Genomic DNA, 6,505 nt, shown 5'->3' on the forward strand with positions numbered 1-6,505 from the left:
AAAAAAAAAAAAAAAAAAAACCACACACCTTAATAGACTTTACCCGTAATGTAGTCTATGAACCATGTAGAAAAATAAAAAGTGGTTTTTTAGTTTGCACATGAGAAATACCCGGTTCACATTCACTTACTTACTCTCCATTTAACAAATATTCAGAGCTCCTACTGTGCTGGCAGCAAGCGAGGCTCTGGAGACCTCGGGCTACTGACACAGAAAACAGTTCAGCTTCCATGGAGCTTACGTCCTAGTGCTAAGGACAGTAAGCAAGCAGATACATCACAGCATGTCAGAAAGTGACACCCGCCAAAAACAGAGCAGGGGAGGAAGGACGCCTGGTGGGAGGATTGTGGCAGGGTGGGGACTGCAACTTTCAATAGAGTGGTCCTAGGGGGGAACAGCCAGCCCAGAGAGCCTAAGGTAGTCTTGTGCCTGGTATATTTATCAATAAAAACGACATTGCCACTTGAGGGACTCTGCGTTCTACCCCAGCTGGCATGTTTTGAATAGAGAAGTCAAGTTTTAGAATGTGTTTATGTTTTAAAGGATCGCTTGCTGCTGTGATAAAATCAAGGCTGATCAGGACCCCACGCAGGGATCCAGAGGGGAAGCATCGGGGGCGGGAGGTCAGGGTGGGGACGGCACTGGCTGTGATGTCTTGGACATACGATTACCAAATAGGCAGGTTAAGAGACTGCCCTACACAACAGATTTTCACTTAAAAATATGACAAAGTCCTTTAACCATCCACGACTCACAGGAACTCAGTCTGTACACATCACTTCAGAACATATTTTCTAGGTAAGCAAGGTGTATCCTGAGTTGTCAGAAGGAAGTTATCAGCAAAAAGAGTCACACAAAAGCGTTTCTCAAGCTTGCTTGAAACCTAGCAGGACTAATCCATACTTTCTTGTCTGGTTAAATTTTCAACAGTGAAATGTCCCCAGGAAGTCACCATGAATGGAACTATGGAAAGTGTGTCAAAGGTTCCTGCCACAGAGAAACCCAGCACCCAGGAGGGGAGGAACTACTGTCTGTTGAATGTCTCAAGACCTCAAGGAATTTGCCTCCAATGATTTTTTGGACAAAGACGCCTCTAAGCTTACATTCTTTTTTCTGGGGGTTGAAATGACGCTTTGCAGAGAAGGGGAGCCATTTAGAATCAGAGTCAATGCAGGGCGTCTTAGGGACAGACGGGCATCAGGGACAGAGAGAATCCCCAGTGCACACGGAGCTGCTGCGGGGAGAACTCCGACACCCAGCAGACCGGGCACGCCCAAGTCCTCAGCCCGTTCCTTATCTTGTTTACCTGTTGCAATCGTGAGATCTTAGGACAGTAGTGAAGGCCCAGAGAAAGCAGACAGCAGACACAAACTGATTTCTCTTCCATGTAGCAAGCCCATACGCATTCAAAAACCTGGGAAACAGTTTATTGGCAAAGACACTCAGGAGCTGGGCTTCCTGTCTTCCTGAGGTTTTTGTTTGTGTTTTGCTAGGTTTTTTTTTTTTTAATCAATAAAGTATTTAACATTATGTTCATCTGTTCTGTGCTGCTATAACAGAATACCTGAGACTGGGTACTTTTTAAGGAAGAAAAATGCATTTATTGCAATCTGGGGGCTGGGCAACACAGATCCAGCTAATAGGGCTGGTTTCCACCTCCATGTCACCTTGCATGCTGCCTTCTCTAGAGAGAAGGGACTCTGGTCCTCACATGGCAGGGGAATGAAAGCACCAAGAGTGAGAACCCACTCCAGAAAGTCTTTTTAAAAGGCATCAACCCCACCATGAGGAGAAAGCCCTCTTAGCCAAATCCCCTCTCAAAAGCCCTACCTTTTAATACTGTTAAAATGGTAATTAAATTTCAACATGAGTTTTCAAGGGGGCACACATTCAAATCCTTGAAACTGTCTTACTGCTTTTCTCTTTTGATCAGTCCTGTAAACTGTCTTTCCTTCTTCTCTAACATCAGGATCAGCAGGACCTCAGCTGTACTCGTGAAGAAAAGATGCCCAGGCGTGCTAAGTCCCTTGCTCAAAATCACATGGCTGGTAAGGACAGAGGTGAGACTGGGACCCAGGTTCATTGGTGTGTGCAGCTCTCGTCCCCTTATTAAATATCTTAAAACAGGGTTATCATTTAAAAGAAAAAGGTTGCGAAGGTCAGGTGCAGTGGCCCACGCCTGTAATCCCAGCAGTCTGGCCAGCCCAGGTGAGTGGATTGCTTAAATTCAGGAGTTCGAGACCAACGTGAGCAAGAGTGAGACCTCATCTCTATTAAAAATAGGAAAACTAGGCTTGGTGCCTGTGGCTCAAGTGGCTAAGGCGCCAGCCACATACACCTGAGCTGGCAGGTTCGAATCCAGCCTGGGCCTGCCAAACAACAATGACGGCTGCAACCAAAAAATAGCCAGGCGTTGTGGTGGGCACCTGTAGTCCCAGCTATGTGGGAGGTAGAGGCAGGAGACTCGCTTGAGCCCAGGAGTTGGAGGTTGCTGTGAGCTGTGATGCCACGGCACTCTACCCAGGGTGACAGCTTGAGGCTCTGTCTCAAATAAAAAAAAAAGAATAGGAAAACTAGCTGGACATTGTGGCAGGTATCTGTAGTTCCAGATACTAGGGAGGCTGAGGCAAGAGAGTCATTCGAGCCCCAAAGTTTGAGGCTGCTGGGAGTTATTATGATGCCATGGCATGCCACCCAAGGTGAAAGAGTGAGACTCTGGCTCAAAAAAAAAAAAAAAAAAAAAAAGATTGCAAAAAGCTAACTAAAGATGTATGGCTGATTCTTAATTAGGACCTAAAAACAGAACATACACCTTTTCCACAATTTATTGATGCCGTCTGTGTGCTGGGCAGTCCGCTGACTCTGGGAATGAATAATGAAGGCAAACACAATCCTAGTTCCCAAGGAGCTTGCAGTCTAGACTAAAGCGCAATGATGATCCTACAGGGGCTGTGGGGTGCCTTATAGGAGCAAGACAGAGTTTTAAAGAGAGAGAGAGAGTGAGAAGGAGAGACAGAGAGATGGGCTTTCAGGTGGAGGGAAAGCCTCACTCATCCTCGTCCCTCCCCACACACCACAGACCCTCGAACGTGAGTCTGTCTTTGTCCACCAGGCTCCTGAGCGGACGCCTGCAGTCACCCTTGACTTCTTTTGCTCCTTCACTCCCACGTCTAACAGTCATCAAGTTTAGCGTATGACATCTGGAGGCTGTCACCCTGCATGCCTCATGCCATCCAATTCACCTCTCACCTCAGGAGAAGATTCTCTGTGTTCTTACCAAACCTTGGGTGCACACTAATATTTGCATATTCCACACTGAAATAGAATCATTTTTCTACGGCTCAATCTCCCTCCTTAGCCTTTTTCTTTCCCGCTTGGCTTTGGACCTCCTGGAAGACAAGGCTTGCCTCCCTCATCTGTGTATGCTTTGCAGCTGGCACGGCCATAACGGGGGCTGGCACACAGCTATGTAAGGAAAGAATAGTCGTTGCAGATATTACATGTGGGTAATTCTCATCCCAACAATTGAAGATGATATTACTATATGAGCAAGTAAAATAATGGGTTCTGGTTTCCTGAAAAGGGACTCCCAAGAAAGATAATTGTTTTAAGCTTCCTGAAAGTTGCTGATTTTAGCCAGACAGGTAATAATAATACCTAAAGTTGTCTGTATTTTTGAAACACAATGGTCCCCACTATTTCATTACCAAAGAAATATAAAATAAATATGTACACTGTTTGATTACTTAAAGTGCTAAAAAATAGCACAGCACCAGTTCTGAGTCATCACTTGTTTCTAGAAGAGTGTGAGGTAAACCAGCTGCGAGGAGCCTGGGACCTGGGCTGGGTTCCGTGAATGACACACTGCCCAGTCATGTCATCATTCAAAATAGCAAGTTACCAAAACAACAGGCATTTACCTTCCCTGCCCTGCATGATCCTTACTTGGTTTCTTGTGAGTAGGTTTGCCTATCTTTAAAAGCAGTTATTAGTTTGCCATCATGGGAAATTTAAAGAGGTCTTTGGAAGGACAGAAACCTCAGGAAGGGCCTGCTAGATTTTAAAATGATTGCTAAGGACAGCACATTATCTACAAATAATCTACAAAGTTTAGAAATGAAAGTGGATTGTACTCCTCTAGCCACATGTAATCTGAACTTCAAATTACAAGCTATCTGATCGCTGTGCAGAAGTTTGTGAAGTCCCTTTTTTTGAGAGAAAGGAAAGGAAAATAAGCATTTTGTCATAAAAACTACCATATATACCCCTTCTCTTAATATAGCACACAGGCTTTAGTTTTAGTGACTATTTCGGGGATTCTATATGGTACTCCGGTTGTGTTTATTTATAATATGGGTGTGGGGTAAATCACACCACAACACATTATATGCTTACATGTGAACCTTCCCTCTCTGCCCAGAACTATTTCTACCTTTTTCTTAAACTCCAAGTTCAAAATGACCTAGTCAAATTGTGATAAATGGTTACCTGAATGGCAAAGAACTTGCTAACCAGAAGTAACTTAAGTCTTCTCTACGTCATCTTTTATCTAACAAATTGAATTTGGTGCTTCCGTAACCTTGAAAAAAAGGGGGGAGGCTCAGCAAAACAGTTGGATAATTCCAAAGAAGGCTCCAACACATTTTAAAAACCATTTCTAAATGGAATATTACACTTTAGTTTAAAAAATGAAACAGTATAGTCCAGTGAAGAACTCATTTAAAAATAGTCTTTGGGCAACAAGCTTTCTGCCCGTAACACTGAGGCTGTGTTTGTGCGCCTGTGTGCACATGCCCATAGGTGTCTCCGAGTTGTACCGCATGATTAGAAATAGTAACGTTAGCTTAAAAAAAAATTAAAAAGAGAGGCCTTTGGTGAAGTCCTTTAACAAAAACTAAAACTTAAATGTTTATTGAAATACTTTCAAGAAATTGTACACATAATAATTTTGTTTCATAAATGCAAAACTTCAAAACTATTTAAGATATAATCTAGAAAAATGAATCTAGCCCTTTATGTATAGAATAAAAGCACTTCACATGTTTTATAAAACTTACATGAGATTTGTTTTAACTACTGATTTATCTTGTGTTATGTTGATTCTAACGCTTGATTTCTAGAAATTCTTTCTATTTGGTTTCTGTCTCCCTAGGGTATTACCTTGTAGTGAGATGGTCCTTTTGATTTAGGGGAATTGGCTGGGTGGGGTGGGGGGAGGAATCCGGGTAACTACATGGTATAGTAGTGGTATGAGGCGAGTGAGTGAAGAGGTATTTTTGGTATAATTTTAGCTATAATGGGATAACTTGTTATTCTTGCTGGGATCATCAAATTATGAAAAGACATCTTTTATATGATTTTTGTTAGTACTTATCTTTCACATAATATATATAAAATAGCCAAGAGACCAAAAAAAAAAAAAAAATCCATGGAGTGTTCACGGCCAGGTCACTGTAGGTTTACTGATTGTGTAAGGTGAAACTCTCCTTATGTGCCTTACCAAAACAATAGACTGTGATGATCCATAATGCACCTTTCCAGTTCAGTTAGTCACGTACTGGTAAAGCTGCATTCTTCCTGAAAGCACAATGCCACTTAATAGTAACATAATTGGCTAGAAGACCATCATCAAAAGCATCTATGAAAGTATCCCCAAGATATAATTAATTCTTTTCCCAACGTGGAAAGCAAACAAATAAAAACTATTCCATAACTATTAGGCAATAACTATTAAACTCCATAAGGTCAAAACTGGGGATATTCTGAAATTCTAAGATATCTAGATTTCTGAGAACAAATGAAGGAAACTCTGAGGCAGTTTTAATATGTGATATTGGTTCCTCTTTCCTTGTGACTAGAAAAAATTTTTAGTAATACAAGGAGAAGCAGTGTAATTAAAGATGTGAATGAAAAATAAAAATATCATACTATGTTATCTATTACATCCCTTATTGGAAATACTGATGGATAGTTCATCTTTCTTCTGGACATTGGCACATGGACAGTTTTAGGCAATCTTTGCTCTTCAGGTGTATACAAACTCATACAATTTGAACATAGATAAGTTGCATAAAGTTCTCCTTTGCTGCAGTCTTGCAGGAAATGCATTTGTGAAAAACCTGATAGATTACATATGGTTTTAAGAGTTGCTCAAACTCATACTGATAATTCTGATATTCGAAATGTATTATAGCCATATTGACTCCCAAAAGCAAAGTGGTCAACAGCAAATAGTTAATGGCAGTAATGCCTCAAATCTCTTCAATCAGAAATACACAAACCATTTCCCCAGTGGCATTTTCTGTATAGCTTCAGAGAATTTGTCCTTGCCCTCACTTTTCTTATTGAAGTGAGGAAGTCCAACTTATCATCAACTATACCTTAAAGTCTGCATGTATTCGTTACTCAAATCTTCCCTTTAATAACACAGGGGAGAGGCTCGGTGCCTGTGGCTCAAGCGGCTAAGGCGCCAGCCACATACACCTAAGGTGGCAGGTTCGAATCC

This window comes from Otolemur garnettii, unplaced genomic scaffold (genome assembly GCF_000181295.1).
Source record: "Otolemur garnettii isolate 467f Iridium unplaced genomic scaffold, OtoGar3 scaffold00056, whole genome shotgun sequence".
Taxonomy (NCBI): Eukaryota; Metazoa; Chordata; class Mammalia; order Primates; family Galagidae; genus Otolemur; species Otolemur garnettii.